Below are 23,855 nucleotides of genomic sequence, written 5' to 3'. Positions count from 1 at the left end.
ACCACGCGACCCATAATACCTTTTCGGAAAGCCCCAAGAGTGTTTCCGGCAAGGCAATGGGTCTTTGTGCCATTGGACCATTCTGGAGGCCGAATTTTGACGTTTAAAAGTGTTTCGGATGTTTTTTTGTGATCGCGACACAATTAGCTACGAGTACAAAATTATGTTCGGATATGGTTATCTCTTGTTTTTCGCGGTTCGAAGCACGTCCAAGGTGAATAAACCGGTCCACATATCAAGTGGGACCCACATTGAATGATCCCTTGAGTTTTCAAAAAACGATATATGCGATTGCATGATATATACTAACGGATGCGATCATACCAGCACTAATGCACCGTATCCCATCAGAACTCCGCATTTAAGCATGCTTGGGCGAGAGTAGTACTAGGATGGGTGACCTCCCGGGAAGTCCTCGTGTTGCATCCCTCCCTCTTTTTTTTTTTTTTTTTTTTGGTTGTTGCGTAAGCCTATATAGTACAAACATAACGTCGTAACTTTTACATCGTGAGGAACCACGCGACCCATAATACCTTTTCGGAAAGCCCCAAGAGTGTTTCCGGCAAGGCAATGGGTCTTTGTGCCATTGGACCATTCTGGAGGCCGAATTTTGACGTTTAAAAGTGTTTCGGATGTTTTTTTGTGATCGCGACACAATTAGCTACGAGTACAAAATTATGTTCGGATATGGTTATCTCTTGTTTTTCGCGGATCGAAGCACGTCCAAGGTGAATAAACCGGTCCACATATCAAGTGGGACCCACATTGAATGATCCCTTGAGTTTTCAAAAAACGATATATGCGATTGCATCATATATACTAACGGATGCGATCATACCAGCACTAATGCACCGTATCCCATCAGAACTCCGCAGTTAAGCGTGCTTGGGCGAGAGTAGTACTAGGATGGGTGACCTCCCGAGAAGTCCTCGTGTTGCATCCCTCCCTCTTTTTTTTTTTTTTTTTTTTGGTTGTTACGTAAGCCTATATAGTACAAACATAACGTCGTAACTTTTACATCGTGAGGAACCACGCGACCCATAATACCTTTTCGGAAAGCCCCAAGAGTGTTTCCGGCAAGGCAATGGGTCTTCGTGCCATTGGACCATTCTGGAGGCCGAATTTTGACGTTTAAAAGTGTTTCAGATGTTTTTTTGTGATCGCGACACAATTAGCTACGAGTACAAGATTATGTTCGGATATGGTTATCTCTTGTTTTTCGCGGTTCGAAGCACGTCCAAGGTGACTAAACCGGTCCACATATCAAGTGGGACCCACATTGAATGATCCCTTGAGTTTTCAAAAAACGATATATGCGATTGCATGATATATACTAACGGATGCGATCATACCAGCACTAATGCACCGTATCCCATCATAACTCCGCAGTCAAGCGTGCTTGGGCGAGAGTAGTACTAGGATGGGTGACCTCCCGGGAAGTCCTCGTGTTGCATCCTTCCCTCTTTTTTTTTTTTTTTTTTTTGGTTGTTGCGTAAGCCTATATAGTACAAACATAACGTCGTAATTTTTACATCGTGAGGAACCACGCGACCCATAATACCTTTTCGGAAAGCCCCAAGAGTGTTTCCGGCAAGGCAATGGGTCTTCGTGCCATTGGACCATTCTGGAGGCCGAATTTTGACGTTTAAAAGTGTTTCGGATGTTTTTTTGTGATCGCGACACAGTTAGCTACGAGTACAAGATTATGTTCGGATATGGTTATCTCTTGTTTTTCGCAGTTCGAAGCACGTCCAAGGTGAATAAACCGGTCCACATATCAAGTGGGACCCACATTGAATGATCCCTTGAGTTTTCAAAAAACGATATATGCGATTGCATGATATATACTAACGGATGCGATCATACCAGCACTAATGCACCGTATCCCATCAGAACTCCGCATTTAAGCGTGCTTGGGCGAGAGTAGTACTAGGATGGGTGACCTCCCGGGAAGTCCTCGTGTTGCATCCCTCCCTCTTTTTTTTTTTTTTTTTTTTTGGTTGTTGCGTAAGCCTATATAGTACAAACATAACGTCGTAACTTTTACATCGTGAGGAACCACGCGACCCATAATACCTTTTCGGAAAGCCCCAAGAGTGTTTCCGGCAAGGCAATGGGTCTTTGTGCCATTGGACCATTCTGGAGGCCGAATTTTGACGTTTAAAAGTGTTTCGGATGTTTTTTTGTGATCGCGACACAATTAGCTACGAGTACAAAATTATGTTCGGATATGGTTATCTCTTGTTTTTCACGGTTCGAAGCACGTCCAAGGTGAATAAACCGGTCCACATATCAAGTGGGACCCACATTGAATGATCCCTTGAGTTTTCAAAAAACGATATATGCGATTGCATGATATATACTAACGGATGCGATCATACCAGCACTAATGCACCGTATCCCATCATAACTCCGCAGTCAAGCGTGCTTGGGCGAGAGTAGTACTAGGATGGGTGACCTCCCGGGAAGTCCTCGTGTTGCATCCTTCCCTCTTTTTTTTTTTTTTTTTTTTGGTTGTTGCGTAAGCCTATATAGTACAAACATAACGTCGTAACTTTTACATCGTGAGGAACCACGCGACCCATAATACCTTTTCGGAAAGCCCCAAGAGTGTTTCCGGCAAGGCAATGGGTCTTCGTGCCATTGGACCATTCTGGAGGCCGAATTTTGACGTTTAAAAGTGTTTCGGATGTTTTTTTGTGATCGCGACACAATTAGCTACGAGTACAAGATTATGTTCGGATATGGTTATCTCTTGTTTTTCGCGGTTCGAAGCACGTCCAAGGTGAACAAACCGGTCCACATATCAAGTGGGACCCACATTGAATGATCCCTTGAGTTTTCAAAAAACGATATATGCGATTGCATGATATATACTAACGGATGCGATCATACCAGCACTAATGCACCGTATCCATCAGAACTCCGCATTTAAGCGTGCTTGGGCGAGAGTAGTACTAGGATGGGTGACCTCCCGGGAAGTCCTCGTGTTGCATCCCTCCCTCTCTTTTTTTTTTTTTTTTTTGGTTGTTGCGTAAGCCTATATAGTACAAACATAACGTCGTAACTTTTACATCGTGAGGAACCACGCGACCCATAATACCTTTTCGGAAAGCCCCAAGAGTGTTTCCGGCAAGGCAATGGGTCTTTGTGCCATTGGACCATTCTGGAGGCCGAATTTTGACGTTTAAAAGTGTTTCGGATGTTTTTTTGTGATCGCGACACAATTAGCTACGAGTACAAAATTATGTTCGGATATGGTTATCTCTTGTTTTTCGCGGTTCGAAGCACGTCCAAGGTGAATAAACCGGTCCACATATCAAGTGGGACCCACATTGAATGATCCCTTGAGTTTTCAAAAAACGATATATGCGATTGCATGATATATACTAACGGATGCGATCATACCAGCACTAATGCACCGTATCCCATCATAACTCCGCAGTCAAGCGTGCTTGGGCGAGAGTAGTACTAGGATGGGTGACCTCCCGGGAAGTCCTCGTGTTGCATCCTTCCATCTTTTTTTTTTTTTTTTTTTTGGTTGTTGCGTAAGCCTATATAGTACAAACATAACGTCGTAACTTTTACATCGTGAGGAACCACGCGACCCATAATACCTTTTCGGAAAGCCCCAAGAGTGTTTCCAGCAAGGCAATGGGTCTTCGTGCCATTGGACCATTCTGGAGGCCGAATTTTGACGTTTAAAAGTGTTTCGGATGTTTTTTTGTGATCGCGACACAATTAGCTACGAGTACAAGATTATGTTCGGATATGGTTATCTCTTGTTTTTCGCGGTTCGAAGCACGTCCAAGGTGAATAAACCGGTCCACATATCAAGTGGGACCCACATTGAATGATCCCTTGAGTTTTCAAAAAACGATATATGCGATTGCATGATATATACTAACGGATGCGATCATACCAGCACTAATGCACCGTATCCCATCAGAACTCCGCATTTAAGCGTGCTTGGGCGAGAGTAGTACTAGGATGGGTGACCTCCCGGGAAGTCCTCGTGTTGCATCCCTCCCTCTTTTTTTTTTTTTTTTTTTTGGTTGTTGCGTAAGCCTATATAGTACAAACATAACGTCGTAACTTTTACATCGTGAGGAACCACGCGACCCATAATACCTTTTCGGAAAGCCCCAAGAGTGTTTCCGGCAAGGCAATGGGTCTTTGTGCCATTGGACCATTCGGGAGGCCGAATTTTGACGTTTAAAAGTGTTTCGGATGTTTTTTTGTGATCGCGACACAATTAGCTACGAGTACAAAATTATGTTCGGATATGGTTATCTCTTGTTTTTCGCGGTTCGAAGCACGTCCAAGGTGAATAAACCGGTCCACATATCAAGTGGGACCCACATTGAATGATCCCTTGAGTTTTCAAAAAACGATATATGCGATTGCATGATATATACTAACCGATGCGATCATACCAGCACTAATGCACCGTATCCCATCATAACTCCGCAGTCAAGCGTGCTTGGGCGAGAGTAGTACTAGGATGGGTGACCTCCCGGGAAGTCCTCGTGTTGCATCCCTCCATCTTTTTTTTTTTTTTTTTTTTTGGTTGTTGCGTAAGCCTATATAGTACAAACATAACGTTGTAACTTTTACATAGTGAGGAACCACGCGACCCATAATACCTTTTCGGAAAGCCCCAAGAGTGTTTCCGGCAAGGCAACGGGTCTTCGTCCCATTGGACCATTCTGGAGGCCGAATTTTGACGTTTAAAAGTGTTTCGGATGTTTTTTTGTGATCGCGACACAATTAGCTACGAGTACAGGATTATGTTCGGATATGGTTATCTCTTGTTTTTCGCGGTTCGAAGCACGTCCAAGGTGAATAAACCGGTCCACATATCAAGTGGGACCCACATTGAATGATCCCTTGAGTTTTCAAAAAACGATATATGCGATTGCATGATATATACTAACGGATGCGATCATACCAGCACTAATGCACCGGATCCCATCAGAACAACGCAGTTAAGCGTGCTTGGGCGAGAGTAGTACTAGGATGGGTGACCTCCCGGGAAGTCCTCGTGTTGTATCCCGCCCTCTTTTTTTTTTTTGGTTGTTGCGTAAGCCTATATAGTCCAAACATAACGTCGTAACTTTTACATCGTGAGGAACCACGCGACCCATAATACCTTTTCGGAAAGCCCCAAGAGTGTTTCCGGCAAGGCAATGGGTCTTTGTGCCATTGGACCATTCTGGAGGCCGAATTTTGACGTTTAAAAGTGTTTCGGATGTTTTTTTGTGATCGCGACACAATTAGCTACGAGTACAAAATTATGTTCGGATATGGTTATCTCTTGTTTTTCGCGGTTCGAAGCACGTCCAAGGTGAATAAACCGGTCCACATATCAAGTGGGACCCACATTGAATGATCCCTTGAGTTTTCAAAAAACGATATATGCGATTGCATGATATATACTAACCGATGCGATCATACCAGCACTAATGCACCGTATCCCATCATAACTCCGCAGTCAAGCGTGCTTGGGCGAGAGTAGTACTAGGATGGGTGGCCTCCCGGGAAGTCCTCGTGTTGCATCCTTCCCTCTTTTTTTTTTTTTGGTTGTTGCGTAAGCCTATATAGTAAAAACATAACGTCGTAACTTTTACATCGTGAGGAACCACGCGACCCATAATACCTTTTCGGAAAGCCCCAAGAGTGTTTCCGGCAAGGCAATGGGTCTTTGTGCCATTGGACCATTCTGGAGGCCGAATTTTGACGTTTAAAAGTGTTTCGGATGTTTTTTTGTGATCGCGACACAATTAGCTACGAGTACAAAATTATGTTCGGATATGGTTATCTCTTGTTTTTCGCGGTTCGAAGCACGTCCAAGGTGAATAAACCGGTCCACATATCAAGTGGGACCCACATTGAATGATCCCTTGAGTTTTCAAAAAACGATATATGCGATTGCATGATATATACTAACGGATGCGATCATACCAGCACTAATGCACCGGATCCCATCAGAACAACGCAGTTAAGCGTGCTTGGGCGAGAGTAGTACTAGGATGGGTGACCTCCCGGGAAGTCCTCGTGTTGCATCCCTCCATCTTTTTTTTTTTTTTTTTTTTGGTTGTTGCGTAAGCCTATATAGTACAAACATAACGTCGTAACTTTTACATCGTGAGGAACCACGCGACCCATAATACCTTTTCGAAAAGCCCCAAGAGTGTTTCCGGCAAGGCAATGGGTCTTCGTGCCATTGGACCATTCTGGAGGCCGAATTTTGACGTTTAAAAGTGTTTCGGATGTTTTTTTGTGATCGCGACACAATTAGCTACGAGTACAAGATTATGTTCAGATATGGTTATCTCTTGTTTTTCGCGGTTCGAAGCACGTCCAAGGTGAATAAACCGGTCCACATATCAAGTGGGACCCACATTGAATGATCCCTTGAGTTTTCAAAAAACGATATATGCGATTGCATGATATATACTAACGGATGCGATCATACCAGCACTAATGCACCGTATCCCATCAGAACTCCGCATTTAAGCGTGCTTGGGCGAGAGTAGTACTAGGATGGGTGACCTCCCGGGAAGTCCTCGTGTTGCATCCCTCCCTCTTTTTTTTTTTTTTTTTTTTGGTTGTTGCGTAAGCCTATATAGTACAAACATAACGTCGTAACTTTTACATCGTGAGGAACCACGCGACCCATAATACCTTTTCGGAAAGCCCCAAGAGTGTTTCCGGCAAGGCAATGGGTCTTTGTGCCATTGGACCATTCTGGAGGCCGAATTTTGACGTTTAAAAGTGTTTCGGATGTTTTTTTGTGATCGCGACACAATTAGCTACGAGTACAAAATTATGTTCGGATATGGTTATCTCTTGTTTTTCGCGGTTCGAAGCACGTCCAAGGTGAATAAACCGGTCCACATATCAAGTGGGACCCACATTGAATGATCCCTTGAGTTTTCAAAAAACGATATATGCGATTGCATGATATATACTAACGGATGCGATCATACCAGCACTAATGCACCGTATCCCATCATAACTCCGCAGTCAAGCGTGCTTGGGCGAGAGTAGTACTAGGATGGGTGACCTCCCGGGAAGTCCTCGTGTTGCATCCTTCCCTCTTTTTTTTTTTTTGGTTGTTGCGTAAGCCTATATAGTAAAAACATAACGTCGTAACTTTTACATCGTGAGGAACCACGCGACCCATAATACCTTTTCGGAAAGCCCCAAGAGTGTTTCCGGCAAGGCAATGGGTCTTTGTGCCATTGGACCATTCTGGAGGCCGAATTTTGACGTTTAAAAGTGTTTCGGATGTTTTTTTGTGATCGCGACACAATTAGCTACGAGTACAAAATTATGTTCGGATATGGTTATCTCTTGTTTTTCGCGGTTCGAAGCACGTCCAAGGTGAATAAACCGGTCCACATATCAAGTGGGACCCACATTGAATGATCCCTTGAGTTTTCAAAAAACGATATATGCGATTGCATGATATATACTAACGGATGCGATCATACCAGCACTAATGCACCGGATCCCATCAGAACAACGCAGTTAAGCGTGCTTGGGCGAGAGTAGTACTAGGATGGGTGACCTCCCGGGAAGTCCTCGTGTTGCATCCCTCCATCTTTTTTTTTTTTTTTTTTTTGGTTGTTGCGTAAGCCTATATAGTACAAACATAACGTCGTAACTTTTACATCGTGAGGAACCACGCGACCCATAATACCTTTTCGAAAAGCCCCAAGAGTGTTTCCGGCAAGGCAATGGGTCTTCGTGCCATTGGACCATTCTGGAGGCCGAATTTTGACGTTTAAAAGTGTTTCGGATGTTTTTTTGTGATCGCGACACAATTAGCTACGAGTACAAGATTATGTTCAGATATGGTTATCTCTTGTTTTTCGCGGTTCGAAGCACGTCCAAGGTGAATAAACCGGTCCACATATCAAGTGGGACCCACATTGAATGATCCCTTGAGTTTTCAAAAAACGATATATGCGATTGCATGATATATACTAACGGATGCGATCATACCAGCACTAATGCACCGTATCCCATCAGAACTCCGCATTTAAGCGTGCTTGGGCGAGAGTAGTACTAGGATGGGTGACCTCCCGGGAAGTCCTCGTGTTGCATCCCTCCCTCTTTTTTTTTTTTTTTTTTTTGGTTGTTGCGTAAGCCTATATAGTACAAACATAACGTCGTAACTTTTACATCGTGAGGAACCACGCGACCCATAATACCTTTTCGGAAAGCCCCAAGAGTGTTTCCGGCAAGGCAATGGGTCTTTGTGCCATTGGACCATTCTGGAGGCCGAATTTTGACGTTTAAAAGTGTTTCGGATGTTTTTTTGTGATCGCGACACAATTAGCTACGAGTACAAAATTATGTTCGGATATGGTTATCTCTTGTTTTTCGCGGTTCGAAGCACGTCCAAGGTGAATAAACCGGTCCACATATCAAGTGGGACCCACATTGAATGATCCCTTGAGTTTTCAAAAAACGATATATGCGATTGCATGATATATACTAACGGATGCGATCATACCAGCACTAATGCACCGTATCCCATCATAACTCCGCAGTCAAGCGTGCTTGGGCGAGAGTAGTACTAGGATGGGTGACCTCCCGGGAAGTCCTCGTGTTGCATCCTTCCCTCTTTTTTTTTTTTTGGTTGTTGCGTAAGCCTATATAGTAAAAACATAACGTCGTAACTTTTACATCGTGAGGAACCACGCGACCCATAATACCTTTTCGGAAAGCCCCAAGAGTGTTTCCGGCAAGGCAATGGGTCTTTGTGCCATTCGACCATTCTGGAGGCCGAATTTTGACGTTTAAAAGTGTTTCGGATGTTTTTTTGTGATCGCGACACAATTAGCTACGAGTACAAAATTATGTTCGGATATGGTTATCTCTTGTTTTTCGCGGTTCGAAGCACGTCCAAGGTGAATAAACCGGTCCACATATCAAGTGGGACCCACATTGAATGATCCCTTGAGTTTTCAAAAAACGATATATGCGATTGCATGATATATACTAACGGATGCGATCATACCAGCACTAATGCACCGGATCCCATCAGAACAACGCAGTTAAGCGTGCTTGGGCGAGAGTAGTACTAGGATGGGTGACCTCCCGGGAAGTCCTCGTGTTGCATCCCTCCATCTTTTTTTTTTTTTTTTTTTTGGTTGTTGCGTAAGCCTATATAGTACAAACATAACGTCGTAACTTTTACATCGTGAGGAACCACGCGACCCATAATACCTTTTCGAAAAGCCCCAAGAGTGTTTCCGGCAAGGCAATGGGTCTTCGTGCCATTGGACCATTCTGGAGGCCGAATTTTGACGTTTAAAAGTGTTTCGGATGTTTTTTTGTGATCGCGACACAATTAGCTACGAGTACAAGATTATGTTCGGATATGGTTATCTCTTGTTTTTCGCGGTTCGAAGCACGTCCAAGGTGAATAAACCGGTCCACATATCAAGTGGGACCCACATTGAATGATCCCTTGAGTTTTCAAAAAACGATATATGCGATTGCATGATATATACTAACGGATGCGATCATACCAGCACTAATGCACCGTATCCCATCAGAACTCCGCAGTTAAGCGTGCTTGGGCGAGAGTAGTACTAGGATGGCTGACCTCCCGGGAAGTCCTCGTGTTGCATCCCTCCCTCTTTTTTTTTTTTGGTTGTTGCGTAAGCCTATATAGTAAAAACATAACGTCGTAACTTTTACATCGTGAGGAACCACGCGACCCATAATACCTTTTCGGAAAGCCCCAAGAGTGTTTCCGGCAAGGCAATGGGTCTTTGTGCCATTGGACCATTCTGGAGGCCGAATTTTGACGTTTAAAAGTGTTTCGGATGTTTTTTTGTGATCGCGACACAATTAGCTACGAGTACAAGATTATGTTCGGATATGATTATCTCTTGTTTTTCGCGGTTCGAAGCACGTCCAAGGTGAATAAACCGGTCCACATATCAAGTGGGACCCACATTGAATGATCCCTTCAGTTTTCAAAAAACGATATATGCGATTGCATGAAATATACTAACGGATGCGATCATACCAGCACTAATGCACCTTATCTCATCAGAACTCCGCAGTTAACCGTGCTTGGGCGAGAGTAGTACTAGGATGGCTGACCTCCCGGGAAGTCCTCGTGTTGCATCCCTCCCTCTTTTTTATTTTTGGTTGTTGCGTAAGCCTATATAGTAAAAACATAACGTCGTAACTTTTACATCGTGAGGAACCACGCGACCCATAATACCTTTTCGGAAAGCCCCAAGAGTGTTTCCGGCAAGGCAATGGGTCTTTGTGCCATTGGACCATTCTGGAGGCCGAATTTTGACGTTTAAAAGTGTTTCGGATGTTTTTTTGTGATCGCGACACAATTAGCTACGAGTACAAGATTATGTTCGGATATGATTATCTCTTGTTTTTCGCGGTTCGAAGCACGTCCAAGGTGAATAAACCGGTCCACATATCAAGTGGGACCCACATTGAATGATCCCTTGAGTTTTCAAAAAACGATATATGCGATTGCATGATATATACTAACGGATGCGATCATACCAGCACTAATGCACCGGATCCCATCAGAACAACGCAGTTAAGCGTGCTTGGGCGAGAGTAGTACTAGGATGGGTGACCTCCCGGGAAGTCCTCGTGTTGCATCCCTCCCTCTTTTTTTTTTTTTTTTTTTTGGTTGTTGCGTAAGCCTATATAGTCCAAACATAACGTCGTAACTTTTACATCGTGAGGAACCACGCGACCCATAATACCTTTTCGGAAAGCCCCAAGAGTGTTTCCGGCAAGGCAACGGGTCTTCGTCCCATTGGACCATTCTGGAGGCCGAATTTTGACGTTTAAAAGTGTTTCGGATGTTTTTTTGTGATCGCGACACAATTAGCTACGAGTACAGGATTATGTTCGGATATGGTTATCTCTTGTTTTTCGCGGTTCGAAGCACGTCCAAGGTGAATAAACCGGTCCACATATCAAGTGGGACCCACATTGAATGATCCCTTGAGTTTTCAAAAAACGATATATGCGATTGCATGATATATACTAACGGATGCGATCATACCAGCACTAATGCACCGGATCCCATCAGAACAACGCAGTTAAGCGTGCTTGGGCGAGAGTAGTACTAGGTTGGGTGACCTCCCGGGAAGTCCTCGTGTTGCATCCCTCCCTCTTTTTTTTTTTTGGTTGTTGCGTAAGCCTATATAGTCCAAACATAACGTCGTAACTTTTACATCGTGAGGAACCACGCGACCCATAATACCTTTTCGGAAAGCCCCAAGAGTGTTTCCGGCAAGGCAATGGGTCTTTGTGCCATTGGACCATTCGGGAGGCCGAATTTTGACGTTTAAAAGTGTTTCGGATGTTTTTTTGTGATCGCGACACAATTAGCTACGAGTACAAGATTATGTTCAGATATGGTTATCTCTTGTTTTTCGCGGTTCGAAGCACGTCCAAGGTGAATAAACCGGTCCACATATCAAGTGGGACCCACATTGAATGATCCCTTGAGTTTTCAAAAAACGATATATGGGATTGCATGATATATACTAACGGATGCGATCATACCAGCACTAATGCACCGTATCCCATCAGAATTCCGCAGTTAAGCGTGCTTGGGCGAGAGTAGTACTAGGATGGCTGACCTCCCGGGAAGTCCTCGTGTTGCATCCCTCCCTCTTTTTTTTTTTGGTTGTTGCGTAAGCCTATATAGTAAAAACATAACGTCGTAACTTTTACATCGTGAGGAACCACGCGACCCATAATACCTTTTCGGAAAGCCCCAAGAGTGTTTCCGGCAAGGCAATGGGTCTTTGTGCCATTGGACCATTCTGGAGGCCGAATTTTGACGTTTAAAAGTGTTTCGGATGTTTTTTTGTGATCGCGACACAATTAGCTACGAGTACAAAATTATGTTCGGATATGGTTATCTCTTGTTTTTCGCGGTTCGAAGCACGTCCAAGGTGAATAAACCGGTCCACATATCAAGTGGGACCCACATTGAATGATCCCTTGAGTTTTCAAAAAACGATATATGCGATTGCATGATATATACTAACGGATGCGATCATACCAGCACTAATGCACCGTATCCCATCAGAATTCCGCAGTTAAGCGTGCTTGGGCGAGAGTAGTACTAGGATGGCTGACCTCCCGGGAAGTCCTCGTGTTGCATCCCTCCCTCTTTTTTTTTTTTGGTTGTTGCGTAAGCCTATATAGTAAAAACATAACGTCGTAACTTTTACATCGTGAGGAACCACGCGACCCATAATACCTTTTCGGAAAGCCCCAAGAGTGTTTCCGGCAAGGCAATGGGTCTTTGTGCCATTGGACCATTCTGGAGGCCGAATTTTGACGTTTAAAAGTGTTTCGGATGTTTTTTTGTGATCGCGACACAATTAGCTACGAGTACAAAATTATGTTCGGATATGGTTATCTCTTGTTTTTCGCGGTTCGAAGCACGTCCAAGGTGAATAAACCGGTCCACATATCAAGTGGGACCCACATTGAATGATCCCTTGAGTTTTCAAAAAACGATATATGCGATTGCATGATATATACTAACGGATGCGATCATACCAGCACTAATGCACCGGATCCCATCAGAACAACGCAGTTAAGCGTGCTTGGGCGAGAGTAGTACTAGGATGGGTGACCTCCCGGGAAGTCCTCGTGTTGCATCCCTCCCTCTTTTTTTTTTTTGGTTGTTGCGTAAGCCTATATAGTCCAAACATAACGTCGTAACTTTTACATCGTGAGGAACCACGCGACCCATAATACCTTTTCGGAAAGCCCCAAGAGTGTTTCCGGCAAGGCAATGGGTCTTCGTCCCATTGGACCATTCTGGAGGCCGAATTTTGACGTTTAAAAGTGTTTCGGATGTTTTTTTGTGATCGCGACACAATTAGCTACGAGTACAAGATTATGTTCGGATATGGTTATCTCTTGTTTTTCGCGGTTCGAAGCACGTTCAAGGTGAATAAACCGGTCCACATATCAAGTGGGACCCACATTGAATGATCCCTTGAGTTTTCAAAAAACGATATATGTGATTGCATGATATGTACTAACGGATGCGATCATACCAGCACTAATGCACCGTATCCCATCAGAACACCGCAGTTAAGCGTGCTTGGGCGAGAGTAGTACTAGGATGGGTGACCTCCCGGGAAGTCCTCGTGTTGCATCCCTCCATCTTTTTTTGTTTTTTTTTTTTTGGTTGTTGCGTAAGCCTATATAGTACAAACATAACGTCGTAACTTTTACATCGTGAGGAACCACGCGACCCATAATACCTTTTTGGAAAGCCCCAAGAGTGTTTCCGGCAAGGCAATAGGTCTTCGTGCCATTGGACCATTCTGGAGGCCGAATTTTGACGTTTAAAAGTGTTTCGGATGTTTTTTTGTGATCGCGACACAATTAGCTACGAGTACAAGATTATGTTCGGATATGGTTATCTCTTGTTTTACGCGGTTCGAAGCACGTCCAAGGTGAATAAACCGGTCCACATATCAAGTGGGACCCACATTGAATGATCCCCTGAGTTTTCAAAAAACGATATATGCGATTGCATGATATATACTAACGGATGCGATCATACCAGCACTAATGCACCGTATCCCATCAGAACTCCGCAGTTAAGCGTGCTTGGGCGAGAGTAGTACTAGGATGGGTGACCTCCCGGGAAGTCCTCGTGTTGCATCCCTCCCTCTTTTTTTTTTTTTTTTTTTTGGTTGTTGCGTAAGCTTATATAGTCCAAACATAACGTCGTAACTTTTCCATCGTGAGGAACCACGCGACCCATAATACCTTTTCGGAAAGCCCCAAGAGTGTTTCCGGCAAGACAACGGGTCTTCCTCCCATTGGACCATTCTGGAGGCCGAATTTTGACGTTTAAAAGTGTTTCGGATGTTTTTTTGTGATCGCGACACAATTAGCTACGAGTACAGGATTATGTTCGGATATGGTTATCTCTTGTTTTTCGCGGTTCGAAGCACGTCCAAGGTGAATAAACCGGTCCACATATCAAGTGGGACCCACATTGAATGATCCCTTGAGTTTTCAAAAAACGATATATGCGATTGCATGATATATACTAACGGATGCGATCATACCAGCACTAATGCACCGGATCCCATCAGAACAACGCAGTTAAGCGTGCTTGGGCGAGAGTAGTACTAGGATGGGTGACCTCCCGGGAAGTCCTCGTGTTGCATCCCTCCCTCTTTTTTTTTTTTGGTTGTTGCGTAAGCCTATATAGTCCAAACATAACGTCGTAACTTTTACATCGTGAGGAACCACGCGACCCATAATACCTTTTCGGAAAGCCCCAAGAGTGTTTCCGGCAAGGCAATGGGTCTTTGTGCCATTGGACCATTCGGGAGGCCGAATTTTGACGTTTAAAAGTGTTTCGGATGTTTTTTTGTGATCGCGACACAATTAGCTACGAGTACAAGATTATGTTCGGATATGGTTATCTCTTGTTTTTCGCGGTTCGAAGCACGTCCAAGGTGAATAAACCGGTCCACATATCAAGTGGGACCCACATTGAATGATCCCTTGAGTTTTCAAAAAACGATATATGCGATTGCATGATATATACTAACGGATGCGATCATACCAGCACTAATGCACCGTATCCCATCAGAATTCTGCAGTTAAGCGTGCTTGGGCGAGAGTAGTACTAGGATGGCTGACCTCCCGGGAAGTCCTCGTGTTGCATCCCTCCCTCTTTTTTTTTTTGGTTGTTGCGTAAGCCTATATAGTAAAAACATAACGTCGTAACTTTTACATCGTGAGGAACCACGCGACCCATAATACCTTTTCGGAAAGCCCCAAGAGTGTTTCCGGCAAGGCAATGGGTCTTTGTCCCATTGGACCATTCTGGAGGCCGAATTTTGACGTTTAAAAGTGTTTCGGATGTTTTTTTGTGATCGCGACACAATTAGCTACGAGTACAAGATTATGTTCGGATATGGTTATCTCTTGTTTTTCGCGGTTCGAAGCACGTCCAAGGTGAATAAACCGGTCCACATATCAAGTGGGACCCACATTGAAAGATCCCTTGAGTTTTCAAAAAACGATATATGCGATTGCATGATATATACTAACGGATGCGATCATACCAGCACTAATGCACCGGATCCCATCAGAACAACGCAGTTAAGCGTGCTTGGGCGAGAGTAGTACTAGGATGGGTGACCTCCCGGGAAGTCCTCGTGTTGCATCCCTCCCTCTTTTTTTTTTTTGGTTGTTGCGTAAGCCTATATAGTCCAAACATAACGTCTTAACTTTTACATCGTGAGGAACCACGCGACCCATAATACCTTTTCGGAAAGCCCCAAGAGTGTTTCCGGCAAGGCAATGGGTCTTTGTGCCATTGGACCATTCGGGAGGCCGAATTTTGACGTTTAAAAGTGTTTCGGATGTTTTTTTGTGATCGCGACACAATTAGCTATGAGTACAAGATTATGTTCGGATATGGTTATCTCTTGTTTTTCGCGGTTCGAAGCACGTCCAAGGTGAATAAACCGGTCCACATATCAAGTGGGACCCACATTGAATGATCCCTTGAGTTTTCAAAAAACGATATATGTGATTGCATGATATGTACTAACGGATGCCATCATACCAGCACTAATGCACCGTATCCCATCAGAACACCGCAGTTAAGCGTGCTTGGGCGAGAGTAGTACTAGGATGGGTGACCTCCCGGGAAGTCCTCGTGTTGCATCCCTCCATCTTTTTTTTTTTTTTTTTTTTGGTTGTTGCGTAAGCCTATATAGTACAAACATAACGTCGTAACTTTTACATCGTGAGGAACCACGCGACCCATAATACCTTTTCGGAAAGCCCCAAGAGTGTTTCCGGCAAGGCAATGGGTCTGCGTGCCATTGGACCATTCTGGAGGCCGAATTTTGACGTTTAAAAGTGTTTCGGATGTTTTTTTGTGATCGCGACACAATTAGCTACGAGTACAAGATTATGTTCGGATATGGTTATCTCTTGTTTTACGCGGTTCGAAGCACGTCCAAGGTGAATAAACCGGTCCACATATCAAGTGGGACCCACATTGAATGATCCCTTGAGTTTTCAAAAAACGATATATGCGATTGCATGATATATACTAACGGATGCGATCATACCAGCACTAATGCACCGTATCCCATCAGAACTCCGCAGTTAAGCGTGCTTGGGCGAGAGTAGTACTAGGATGGCTGACCTCCCGGGAAGTCCTCGTGTTGCATCCCTCCCTCTTTTTTTTTTTTTTTTTTTGGTTGTTGCGTAAGCCTATATAGTCCAAACATAACGTCGTAACTTTTACATCGTGAGGAACCACGCGACCCATAATACCTTTTCGGAAAGCCCCAAGAGTGTTTCCGGCAAGGCAACGGGTCTTCGTCCCATTGGACCATTCTGGAGGCCGAATTTTGACGTTTAAAAGTGTTTCGGATGTTTTTTTGTGATCGCGACACAATTAGCTACGAGTACAGGATTATGTTCGGATATGGTTATCTCTTGTTTTTCGCGGTTCGAAGCACGTCCAAGGTGAATAAACCGGTCCACATATCAAGTGGGACCCACATTGAATGATCCCTTGAGTTTTCAAAAAACGATATATGCGATTGCATGATATATACTAACGGATGCGATCATACCAGCACTAATGCACCGGATCCCATCAGAACAACGCAGTTAAGCGTGCTTGGGCGAGAGTAGTACTAGGATGGGTGACCTCCCGGGAAGTCCTCGTGTTGCATCCCTCCCTCTTTTTTTTTTTTGGTTGTTGCGTAAGCCTATATAGTCCAAACATAACGTCGTAACTTTGACATCGTGAGGAACCACGCGATCCATAATACCTTTTCGGAAAGCCCCAAGAGTGTTTCCGGCAAGGCAATGGGTCTTCGTCCCATTGGACCATTCTGGAGGCCGAATTTTGACGTTTAAAAGTGTTTCGGATGTTTTTTTGTGATCGCGACACAATTAGCTATGAGTACAAGATTATGTTCGGATATGGTTATCTCTTGTTTTTCGCGGTTCGAAGCACGTCCAAGGTGAATAAACCGGTCCACATATCAAGTGGGACCCACATTGAATGATCCCTTGAGTTTTCAAAAAACGATATATGTGATTGCATGATATGTACTAACGGATGCGATCATACCAGCACTAATGCACCGTATCCCATCAGAACACCGCAGTTAAGCGTGCTTGGGCGAGAGTAGTACTAGGATGGGTGACCTCCCGGGAAGTCCTCGTGTTGCATCCCTCCATCTTTTTTTTTTTTTTTTTTTTGGTTGTTGCGTAAGCCTATATAGTACAAACATAACGTCGTAACTTTTACATCGTGAGGAACCACGCGACCCATAATACCTTTTCGGAAAGCCCCAAGAGTGTTTCCGGCAAGGCAATGGGTCTGCGTGCCATTGGACCATTCTGGAGGCCGAATTTTGACGTTTAAAAGTGTTTCGGATGTTTTTTTGTGATCGCGACACAATTAGCTACGAGTACAAGATTATGTTCGGATATGGTTATCTCTTGTTTTACGCGGTTCGAAGCACGTCCAAGGTGAATAAACCGGTCCACATATCAAGTGGGACCCACATTGAATGATCCCTTGAGTTTTCAAAAAACGATATATGCGATTGCATGATATATACTAACGGATGCGATCATACCAGCACTAATGCACCGTATCCCATCAGAACTCCGCAGTTAAGCGTGCTTGGGCGAGAGTAGTACTAGGATGGCTGACCTCCCGGGAAGTCCTCGTGTTGCATCCCTCCCTCTTTTTTTTTTTTTTTTTTTGGTTGTTGCGTAAGCCTATATAGTCCAAACATAACGTCGTAACTTTTACATCGTGAGGAACCACGCGACCCATAATACCTTTTCGGAAAGCCCCAAGAGTGTTTCCGGCAAGGCAACGGGTCTTCGTCCCATTGGACCATTCTGGAGGCCGAATTTTGACGTTTAAAAGTGTTTCGGATGTTTTTTTGTGATCGCGACACAATTAGCTACGAGTACAGGATTATGTTCGGATATGGTTATCTCTTGTTTTTCGCGGTTCGAAGCACGTCCAAGGTGAATAAACCGGTCCACATATCAAGTGGGACCCACATTGAATGATCCCTTGAGTTTTCAAAAAACGATATATGCGATTGCATGATATATACTAACGGATGCGATCATACCAGCACTAATGCACCGGATCCCATCAGAACAACGCAGTTAAGCGTGCTTGGGCGAGAGTAGTACTAGGATGGGTGACCTCCCGGGAAGTCCTCGTGTTGCATCCCTCCCTCTTTTTTTTTTTTGGTTGTTGCGTAAGCCTATATAGTCCAAACATAACGTCGTAACTTTGACATCGTGAGGAACCACGCGATCCATAATACCTTTTCGGAAAGCCCCAAGAGTGTTTCCGGCAAGGCAATGGGTCTTCGTCCCATTGGACCATTCTGGAGGCCGAATTTTGACGTTTAAAAGTGTTTCGGATGTTTTTTTGTGATCGCGACACAATTAGCTATGAGTACAAGATTATGTTCGGATATGGTTATCTCTTGTTTTTCGCGGTTCGAAGCACGTCCAAGGTGAATAAACCGGTCCACATATCAAGTGGGACCCACATTGAATGATCCCTTGAGTTTTCAAAAAACGATATATGTGATTGCATGATATGTACTAACGGATGCGATCATACCAGCACTAATGCACCGTATCCCATCAGAACACCGCAGTTAAGCGTGCTTGGGCGAGAGTAGTACTAGGATGGGTGACCTCCCGGGAAGTCCTCGTGTTGCATCCCTCCATCTTTTTTTTTTTTTTTTTTTTGGTTGTTGCGTAAGCCTATATAGTACAAACATAACGTCGTAACTTTTACATCGTGAGGAACCACGCGACCCATAATACCTTTTCGGAAAGCCCCAAGAGTGTTTCCGGCAAGGCAATGGGTCTGCGTGCCATTGGACCATTCTGGAGGCCGAATTTTGACGTTTAAAAGTGTTTCGGATGTTTTTTTGTGATCGCGACACAATTAGCTACGAGTACAAGATTATGTTCGGATATGGTTATCTCTTGTTTTACGCGGTTCGAAGCACGTCCAAGGTGAATAAACCGGTCCACATATCAAGTGGGACCCACATTGAATGATCCCTTGAGTTTTCAAAAAACGATATATGCGATTGCATGATATATACTAACGGATGCGATCATACCAGCACTAATGCACCGTATCCCATCAGAACTCCGCAGTTAAGCGTGCTTGGGCGAGAGTAGTACTAGGATGGCTGACCTCCCGGGAAGTCCTCGTGTTGCATCCCTCCCTCTTTTTTTTTTTTTTTTTTTGGTTGTTGCGTAAGCCTATATAGTCCAAACATAACGTCGTAACTTTTACATCGTGAGGAACCACGCGACCCATAATACCTTTTCGGAAAGCCCCAAGAGTGTTTCCGGCAAGGCAACGGGTCTTCGTCCCATTGGACCATTCTGGAGGCCGAATTTTGACGTTTAAAAGTGTTTCGGATGTTTTTTTGTGATCGCGACACAATTAGCTACGAGTACAGGATTATGTTCGGATATGGTTATCTCTTGTTTTTCGCGGTTCGAAGCACGTCCAAGGTGAATAAACCGGTCCACATATCAAGTGGGACCCACATTGAATGATCCCTTGAGTTTTCAAAAAACGATATATGCGATTGCATGATATATACTAACGGATGCGATCATACCAGCACTAATGCACCGGATCCCATTAGAACAACGCAGTTAAGCGTGCTTGGGCGAGAGTAGTACTAGGATGGGTGACCTCCCGGGAAGTCCTCGTGTTGTATCCCTCCCTCTTTTTTTTTTTTGGTTGTTGCGTAAGCCTATATAGTCCAAACATAACGTCGTAACTTTTACATCGTGAGGAACCACGCGACCCATAAAACCTTTTCGGAAAGCCCCAAGAGTGTTTCCGGCAAGGCAATGGGTCTTTGTGCCATTGGACCATTCGGGAGGCCGAATTTTGACGTTTAAAAGTGTTTCGGATGTTTTTTTGTGATCGCGACACAATTAGCTATGAGTACAAGATTATGTTCGGATATGGTTATCTCTTGTTTTTCGCGGTTCGAAGCACGTCCAAGGTGAATAAACCGGTCCACATATCAAGTGGGACCCACATTGAATGATCCCTTGAGTTTTAAAAAAACGATATATGCGATTGCATGATATATACTAACGGATGCGATCATACCAGCACTAATGCACCGTATCCCATCAGAACACCGCAGTTAAGCGTGCTTGGGCGAGAGTAGTACTAGGATGGGTGACCTCCCGGGAAGTCCTCGTGTTGCATCCCTCCATCTTTTTTTTTTTTTTTTTTTTGGTTGTTGCGTAAGCCTATATAGTACAAACATAACGTCGTAACTTTTACATCGTGAGGAACCACGCGACCCATAATACCTTTTCGGAAAGCCCCAAGAGTGTTTCCGGCAAGGCAATGGGTCTGCGTGCCATTGGACCATTCTGGAGGCCGAATTTTGACGTTTAAAAGTGTTTCGGATGTTTTTTTGTGATCGCGACACAATTAGCTACGAGTACAGGATTATGTTCGGATATGGTTATCTCTTGTTTTTCGCGGTTCGAAGCACGTCCAAGGTGAATAAACCGGTCCACATATCAAGTGGGACCCACATTGAATGATCCCTTGAGTTTTCAAAAAACGATATATGCGATTGCATGATATATACTAACGGATGCGATCATACCAGCACTAATGCACCGGATCCCATTAGAACAACGCAGTTAAGCGTGCTTGGGCGAGAGTAGTACTAGGATGGGTGACCTCCCGGGAAGTCCTCGTGTTGTATCCCTCCCTCTTTTTTTTTTTTGGTTGTTGCGTAAGCCTATATAGTCCAAACATAACGTCGTAACTTTTACATCGTGAGGAACCACGCGACCCATAATACCTTTTCGGAAAGCCCCAAGAGTGTTTCCGGCAAGGCAATGGGTCTTTGTGCCATTGGACCATTCGGGAGGCCGAATTTTGACGTTTAAAAGTGTTTCGGATGTTTTTTTGTGATCGCGACACAATTAGCTATGAGTACAAGATTATGTTCGGATATGGTTATCTCTTGTTTTTCGCGGTTCGAAGCACGTCCAAGGTGAATAAACCGGTCCACATATCAAGTGGGACCCACATTGAATGATCCCTTGAGTTTTTAAAAAACGATATATGCGATTGCATGATATATACTAACGGATGCGATCATACCAGCACTAATGCACCGTATCCCATCAGAACACCGCAGTTAAGCGTGCTTGGGCGAGAGTAGTACTAGGATGGGTGACCTCCCGGGAAGTCCTCGTGTTGCATCCCTCCATCTTTTTTTTTTTTTTTTTTTTGGTTGTTGCGTAAGCCTATATAGTACAAACATAACGTCGTAACTTTTACATCGTGAGGAACCACGCGACCCATAATACCTTTTCGGAAAGCCCCAAGAGTGTTTCCGGCAAGGCAATGGGTCTGCGTGCCATTGGACCATTCTGGAGGCCGAATTTTGACGTTTAAAAGTGTTTCGGATGTTTTTTTGTGATCGCGACACAATTAGCTACGAGTACAAGATTATGTTCGGATATGGTTATCTCTTGTTTTACGCGGTTCGAAGCACGTCCAAGGTGAATAAACCGGTCCACATATCAAGTGGGACCCACATTGAATGATCCCTTGAGTTTTCAAAAAACGATATATGCGATTGCATGATATATACTAACGGATGCGATCATACCAGCACTAATGCACCGTATCCCATCAGAACTCCGCAGTTAAGCGTGCTTGGGCGAGAGTAGTACTAGGATGGCTGACCTCCCGGGAAGTCCTCGTGTTGCATCCCTCCCTCTTTTTTTTTTTTTTTTTTTTGGTTGTTGCGTAAGCCTATATAGTCCAAACATAACGTCGTAACTTTTACATCGTGAGGAACCACGCGACCCATAATACCTTTTCGGAAAGCCCCAAGAGTGTTTCCGGCAAGGCAACGGGTCTTCGTCCCATTGGACCATTCTGGAGGCCGAATTTTGACGTTTAAAAGTGTTTCGGATGTTTTTTTGTGATCGCGACACAATTAGCTACGAGTACAGGATTATGTTCGGATATGGTTATCTCTTGTTTTTCGCGGTTCGAAGCACGTCCAAGGTGAATAAACCGGTCCACATATCAAGTGGGACCCACATTGAATGATCCCTTGAGTTTTCAAAAAACGATATATGCGATTGCATGATATATACTAACGGATGCGATCATACCAGCACTAATGCACCGGATCCCATCAGAACAACGCAGTTAAGCGTGCTTGGGCGAGAGTAGTACTAGGATGGGTGACCTCCCGGGAAGTCCTCGTGTTGTATCCCGCCCTCTTTTTTTTTTTTGGTTGTTGCGTAAGCCTATATAGTCCAAACATAACGTCGTAACTTTTACATCGTGAGGAACCACGCGACCCATAATACCTTTTCGGAAAGCCCCAAGAGTGTTTCCGGCAAGGCAATGGGTCTTTGTGCCATTGGACCATTCGGGAGGCCGAATTTTGACGTTTAAAAGTGTTTCGGATGTTTTTTTGTGATCGCGACACAATTAGCTACGAGTACAAGATTATGTTCGGATATGGTTATCTCTTGTTTTTCGCGGTTCGAAGCACGTCCAAGGTGAATAAACCGGTCCACATATCAAGTGGGACCCACATTGAATGATCCCTTGAGTTTTAAAAAAACGATATATGCGATTGCATGATATATACTAACGGATGCGATCATACCAGCACTAATGCACCGTATCCCATCAGAATTCCGCAGTTAAGCGTGCTTGGGCGAGAGTAGTACTAGGATGGCTGACCTCCCGGGAAGTCCTCGTGTTGCATCCCTCCCTCTTTTTTTTTTTTTTTTTTTTGGTTGTTGCGTAAGCCTATATAGTAAAAACATAACGTCGTAACTTTTACATCGTGAGGAACCACGCGACCCATAATACCTTTTCGGAAAGCCCCAAGAGTGTTTCCGGCAAGGCAATGGGTCTTTGTGCCATTGGACCATTCTGGAGGCCGAATTTTGACGTTTAAAAGTGTTTCGGATGTTTTTTTGTGATCGCGACACAATTAGCTACGAGTACAAAATTATGTTCGGATATGGTTATCTCTTGTTTTTCGCGGTTCGAAGCACGTCCAAGGTGAATAAACCGGTCCACATATCAAGTGGGACCCACATTGAATGATCCCTTGAGTTTTCAAAAAACGATATATGCGATTGCATGATATATACTAACGGATGCGATCATACCAGCACTAATGCACCGTATCCCATCAGAACTCCGCAGTGAAGCGTGCTTGGGCGAGAGTAGTACTAAGATGGGTGACCTCCCGGGAAGTCCTCGTGTTGCATCCCTCCCTCTTTTTTTTTTTTTTTTTTTTGGTTGTTGTGTAAGCCTATATAGTACAAACATAACGTCGTAACTTTTACATCGTGAGGAACCACGCGACCCATAATACCTTTTCGGAAAGCCCCAAGAGTGTTTTCGGCAAGGCAATGGGTCTTTGTGCCATTGGACCATTCTGGAGGCCGAATTTTGACGTTTAAAAGTGTTTTGGATGTTTTTTTGTGATCGCGACACAATTAGCTACGAGTACAAAATTATGTTCGGATATGGTTATCTCTTGTTTTTCGCGGTTCGAAGCACGTCCAAGGTGAATAAACCGGTCCACATATCAAGTGGGACCCACATTGAATGATCCCTTGAGTTTTCAAAAAACGATATATGCGATTGCATGATATATACTAACGGATGCGATCATACCAGCACTAATGCACCGTATCCCATCAGAACT

The 23,855-nt window shown here is 44.1% G+C and overlaps 27 non-coding genes and 20 pseudogenes across 27 annotated transcripts in view; all 47 read left to right on the top strand.

Moving 5' to 3' along the window:
* Nucleotides 1-310: 310 nt before the first annotated feature.
* LOC147922698 (5S ribosomal RNA) lies at nt 311-429 on the top strand (annotated as a pseudogene).
* Nucleotides 430-824: 395 nt separating this feature from the next.
* Nucleotides 825-943, top strand: LOC147922697 (5S ribosomal RNA). The gene has a single exon (XR_015590248.1). It is a non-coding gene; the product is annotated as a 5S ribosomal RNA (ribosomal RNA).
* Nucleotides 944-1,338: 395 nt separating this feature from the next.
* On the top strand, nt 1,339-1,457 carry LOC147922696 (5S ribosomal RNA; annotated as a pseudogene).
* Nucleotides 1,458-1,852: 395 nt separating this feature from the next.
* LOC147922695 (5S ribosomal RNA) lies at nt 1,853-1,971 on the top strand. Its single transcript, XR_015589547.1, has one exon. It is a non-coding gene; the product is annotated as a 5S ribosomal RNA (ribosomal RNA).
* A 396-nt stretch (nt 1,972-2,367) lies between these two features.
* LOC147922694 (5S ribosomal RNA) lies at nt 2,368-2,486 on the top strand (annotated as a pseudogene).
* A 395-nt stretch (nt 2,487-2,881) lies between these two features.
* LOC147922693 (5S ribosomal RNA) lies at nt 2,882-2,999 on the top strand (annotated as a pseudogene).
* A 395-nt stretch (nt 3,000-3,394) lies between these two features.
* On the top strand, nt 3,395-3,513 carry LOC147922692 (5S ribosomal RNA; annotated as a pseudogene).
* Nucleotides 3,514-3,908: 395 nt separating this feature from the next.
* On the top strand, nt 3,909-4,027 carry LOC147922691 (5S ribosomal RNA). Its single transcript, XR_015589546.1, has one exon. It is a non-coding gene; the product is annotated as a 5S ribosomal RNA (ribosomal RNA).
* Nucleotides 4,028-4,422: 395 nt separating this feature from the next.
* Nucleotides 4,423-4,541, top strand: LOC147922690 (5S ribosomal RNA; annotated as a pseudogene).
* Nucleotides 4,542-4,937: 396 nt separating this feature from the next.
* LOC147922689 (5S ribosomal RNA) lies at nt 4,938-5,056 on the top strand (annotated as a pseudogene).
* A 387-nt stretch (nt 5,057-5,443) lies between these two features.
* Nucleotides 5,444-5,562, top strand: LOC147922688 (5S ribosomal RNA; annotated as a pseudogene).
* A 388-nt stretch (nt 5,563-5,950) lies between these two features.
* On the top strand, nt 5,951-6,069 carry LOC147922687 (5S ribosomal RNA). The gene has a single exon (XR_015589737.1). It is a non-coding gene; the product is annotated as a 5S ribosomal RNA (ribosomal RNA).
* A 395-nt stretch (nt 6,070-6,464) lies between these two features.
* Nucleotides 6,465-6,583, top strand: LOC147922686 (5S ribosomal RNA). The gene has a single exon (XR_015589545.1). It is a non-coding gene; the product is annotated as a 5S ribosomal RNA (ribosomal RNA).
* Nucleotides 6,584-6,978: 395 nt separating this feature from the next.
* On the top strand, nt 6,979-7,097 carry LOC147922685 (5S ribosomal RNA; annotated as a pseudogene).
* A 388-nt stretch (nt 7,098-7,485) lies between these two features.
* On the top strand, nt 7,486-7,604 carry LOC147922684 (5S ribosomal RNA). The gene has a single exon (XR_015589736.1). It is a non-coding gene; the product is annotated as a 5S ribosomal RNA (ribosomal RNA).
* A 395-nt stretch (nt 7,605-7,999) lies between these two features.
* LOC147922683 (5S ribosomal RNA) lies at nt 8,000-8,118 on the top strand. The gene has a single exon (XR_015589543.1). It is a non-coding gene; the product is annotated as a 5S ribosomal RNA (ribosomal RNA).
* A 395-nt stretch (nt 8,119-8,513) lies between these two features.
* LOC147922682 (5S ribosomal RNA) lies at nt 8,514-8,632 on the top strand (annotated as a pseudogene).
* Nucleotides 8,633-9,020: 388 nt separating this feature from the next.
* On the top strand, nt 9,021-9,139 carry LOC147922681 (5S ribosomal RNA). Its single transcript, XR_015589735.1, has one exon. It is a non-coding gene; the product is annotated as a 5S ribosomal RNA (ribosomal RNA).
* A 395-nt stretch (nt 9,140-9,534) lies between these two features.
* On the top strand, nt 9,535-9,653 carry LOC147922680 (5S ribosomal RNA). Its single transcript, XR_015590353.1, has one exon. It is a non-coding gene; the product is annotated as a 5S ribosomal RNA (ribosomal RNA).
* A 387-nt stretch (nt 9,654-10,040) lies between these two features.
* On the top strand, nt 10,041-10,159 carry LOC147922679 (5S ribosomal RNA; annotated as a pseudogene).
* Nucleotides 10,160-10,546: 387 nt separating this feature from the next.
* On the top strand, nt 10,547-10,665 carry LOC147922678 (5S ribosomal RNA). Its single transcript, XR_015589733.1, has one exon. It is a non-coding gene; the product is annotated as a 5S ribosomal RNA (ribosomal RNA).
* A 395-nt stretch (nt 10,666-11,060) lies between these two features.
* On the top strand, nt 11,061-11,179 carry LOC147922677 (5S ribosomal RNA; annotated as a pseudogene).
* A 387-nt stretch (nt 11,180-11,566) lies between these two features.
* Nucleotides 11,567-11,685, top strand: LOC147922676 (5S ribosomal RNA; annotated as a pseudogene).
* Nucleotides 11,686-12,071: 386 nt separating this feature from the next.
* Nucleotides 12,072-12,190, top strand: LOC147922675 (5S ribosomal RNA; annotated as a pseudogene).
* A 387-nt stretch (nt 12,191-12,577) lies between these two features.
* LOC147922674 (5S ribosomal RNA) lies at nt 12,578-12,696 on the top strand. The gene has a single exon (XR_015589732.1). It is a non-coding gene; the product is annotated as a 5S ribosomal RNA (ribosomal RNA).
* Nucleotides 12,697-13,083: 387 nt separating this feature from the next.
* Nucleotides 13,084-13,202, top strand: LOC147922673 (5S ribosomal RNA). Its single transcript, XR_015589747.1, has one exon. It is a non-coding gene; the product is annotated as a 5S ribosomal RNA (ribosomal RNA).
* Nucleotides 13,203-13,598: 396 nt separating this feature from the next.
* Nucleotides 13,599-13,717, top strand: LOC147922672 (5S ribosomal RNA). The gene has a single exon (XR_015590234.1). It is a non-coding gene; the product is annotated as a 5S ribosomal RNA (ribosomal RNA).
* A 395-nt stretch (nt 13,718-14,112) lies between these two features.
* Nucleotides 14,113-14,231, top strand: LOC147922671 (5S ribosomal RNA). The gene has a single exon (XR_015589731.1). It is a non-coding gene; the product is annotated as a 5S ribosomal RNA (ribosomal RNA).
* A 387-nt stretch (nt 14,232-14,618) lies between these two features.
* LOC147922670 (5S ribosomal RNA) lies at nt 14,619-14,737 on the top strand (annotated as a pseudogene).
* Nucleotides 14,738-15,123: 386 nt separating this feature from the next.
* Nucleotides 15,124-15,242, top strand: LOC147922669 (5S ribosomal RNA). Its single transcript, XR_015589730.1, has one exon. It is a non-coding gene; the product is annotated as a 5S ribosomal RNA (ribosomal RNA).
* Nucleotides 15,243-15,629: 387 nt separating this feature from the next.
* LOC147922668 (5S ribosomal RNA) lies at nt 15,630-15,748 on the top strand (annotated as a pseudogene).
* Nucleotides 15,749-16,143: 395 nt separating this feature from the next.
* On the top strand, nt 16,144-16,262 carry LOC147922667 (5S ribosomal RNA). The gene has a single exon (XR_015590351.1). It is a non-coding gene; the product is annotated as a 5S ribosomal RNA (ribosomal RNA).
* Nucleotides 16,263-16,656: 394 nt separating this feature from the next.
* Nucleotides 16,657-16,775, top strand: LOC147922666 (5S ribosomal RNA). The gene has a single exon (XR_015589729.1). It is a non-coding gene; the product is annotated as a 5S ribosomal RNA (ribosomal RNA).
* Nucleotides 16,776-17,162: 387 nt separating this feature from the next.
* Nucleotides 17,163-17,281, top strand: LOC147922665 (5S ribosomal RNA). Its single transcript, XR_015589746.1, has one exon. It is a non-coding gene; the product is annotated as a 5S ribosomal RNA (ribosomal RNA).
* Nucleotides 17,282-17,676: 395 nt separating this feature from the next.
* On the top strand, nt 17,677-17,795 carry LOC147922664 (5S ribosomal RNA). Its single transcript, XR_015590350.1, has one exon. It is a non-coding gene; the product is annotated as a 5S ribosomal RNA (ribosomal RNA).
* Nucleotides 17,796-18,189: 394 nt separating this feature from the next.
* Nucleotides 18,190-18,308, top strand: LOC147922663 (5S ribosomal RNA). Its single transcript, XR_015589728.1, has one exon. It is a non-coding gene; the product is annotated as a 5S ribosomal RNA (ribosomal RNA).
* Nucleotides 18,309-18,695: 387 nt separating this feature from the next.
* LOC147922662 (5S ribosomal RNA) lies at nt 18,696-18,814 on the top strand. Its single transcript, XR_015589744.1, has one exon. It is a non-coding gene; the product is annotated as a 5S ribosomal RNA (ribosomal RNA).
* Nucleotides 18,815-19,209: 395 nt separating this feature from the next.
* LOC147922661 (5S ribosomal RNA) lies at nt 19,210-19,328 on the top strand. The gene has a single exon (XR_015590349.1). It is a non-coding gene; the product is annotated as a 5S ribosomal RNA (ribosomal RNA).
* Nucleotides 19,329-19,722: 394 nt separating this feature from the next.
* Nucleotides 19,723-19,841, top strand: LOC147922660 (5S ribosomal RNA; annotated as a pseudogene).
* Nucleotides 19,842-20,228: 387 nt separating this feature from the next.
* Nucleotides 20,229-20,347, top strand: LOC147922659 (5S ribosomal RNA). Its single transcript, XR_015589743.1, has one exon. It is a non-coding gene; the product is annotated as a 5S ribosomal RNA (ribosomal RNA).
* A 395-nt stretch (nt 20,348-20,742) lies between these two features.
* On the top strand, nt 20,743-20,861 carry LOC147922658 (5S ribosomal RNA; annotated as a pseudogene).
* A 387-nt stretch (nt 20,862-21,248) lies between these two features.
* On the top strand, nt 21,249-21,367 carry LOC147922657 (5S ribosomal RNA). Its single transcript, XR_015589742.1, has one exon. It is a non-coding gene; the product is annotated as a 5S ribosomal RNA (ribosomal RNA).
* Nucleotides 21,368-21,762: 395 nt separating this feature from the next.
* LOC147922656 (5S ribosomal RNA) lies at nt 21,763-21,881 on the top strand. The gene has a single exon (XR_015590348.1). It is a non-coding gene; the product is annotated as a 5S ribosomal RNA (ribosomal RNA).
* Nucleotides 21,882-22,276: 395 nt separating this feature from the next.
* On the top strand, nt 22,277-22,395 carry LOC147922655 (5S ribosomal RNA; annotated as a pseudogene).
* A 387-nt stretch (nt 22,396-22,782) lies between these two features.
* LOC147922654 (5S ribosomal RNA) lies at nt 22,783-22,901 on the top strand (annotated as a pseudogene).
* Nucleotides 22,902-23,296: 395 nt separating this feature from the next.
* On the top strand, nt 23,297-23,415 carry LOC147922653 (5S ribosomal RNA). The gene has a single exon (XR_015590290.1). It is a non-coding gene; the product is annotated as a 5S ribosomal RNA (ribosomal RNA).
* A 395-nt stretch (nt 23,416-23,810) lies between these two features.
* Nucleotides 23,811-23,855, top strand: part of LOC147922652 (5S ribosomal RNA) — a 119-nt gene continuing 74 nt past the window's right edge. The window contains exon 1 of the ribosomal RNA XR_015590289.1: nt 23,811-23,855. This exon is cut by the window's right edge and continues 74 nt beyond it. This is a non-coding gene — a ribosomal RNA (5S ribosomal RNA).

Source organism: Camelina sativa, chromosome 18 (genome assembly GCF_030686135.1).
Source record: "Camelina sativa cultivar CO46 ecotype springtype chromosome 18, ASM3068613v1".
NCBI lineage: Eukaryota > Viridiplantae > Streptophyta > Magnoliopsida > Brassicales > Brassicaceae > Camelina > Camelina sativa.
The sequence above is the reverse complement of the archived record's forward strand: the minus strand, read 5'-3'. Positions and strand labels throughout refer to the sequence as shown.